Source organism: Octopus bimaculoides, chromosome 5, assembly GCF_001194135.2.
Source record: "Octopus bimaculoides isolate UCB-OBI-ISO-001 chromosome 5, ASM119413v2, whole genome shotgun sequence".
NCBI classification, from domain to species: domain Eukaryota; kingdom Metazoa; phylum Mollusca; class Cephalopoda; order Octopoda; family Octopodidae; genus Octopus; species Octopus bimaculoides.
The window spans coordinates 45,443,437-45,443,851 of NC_068985.1; positions in this window are offsets into that span (position 1 = coordinate 45,443,437).

Here is a 415-nt window from a genome sequence, read left to right on the forward strand (position 1 = left end):
CCGATCTATATATATATAATGGAACAAAAAACGTAATAGAGGACAATAAAACATTTGGATAGATGGACGATACAAAGGCGGACACGAGAAACAACAAATAGGACAGGCAAAACGAGACGGGTCATTCGTGGCCTTCTTTCCCCAGTCAAGTATACCAGACGTCGTTACAGTTTCGAGCAGTTACACTTGAGACAGTTCGATCTGATTACCCAAAAAGGTCTAAGCTAAGAGCATTAGACTTTTTTTCTATGAAAGCTAGCGAATGTGTACGGCAACAAAGACAAAAAACGGAAAACATGGTACACGATAACAAATACAAACAACGAATATATATATATGTGTGTGTGTGCGTGTGTGTGTGCGTGTGTGTGTGTGTGTGTGTGTGTGTGTGTGTGTGTGTGTGTGTGTGTGTGTG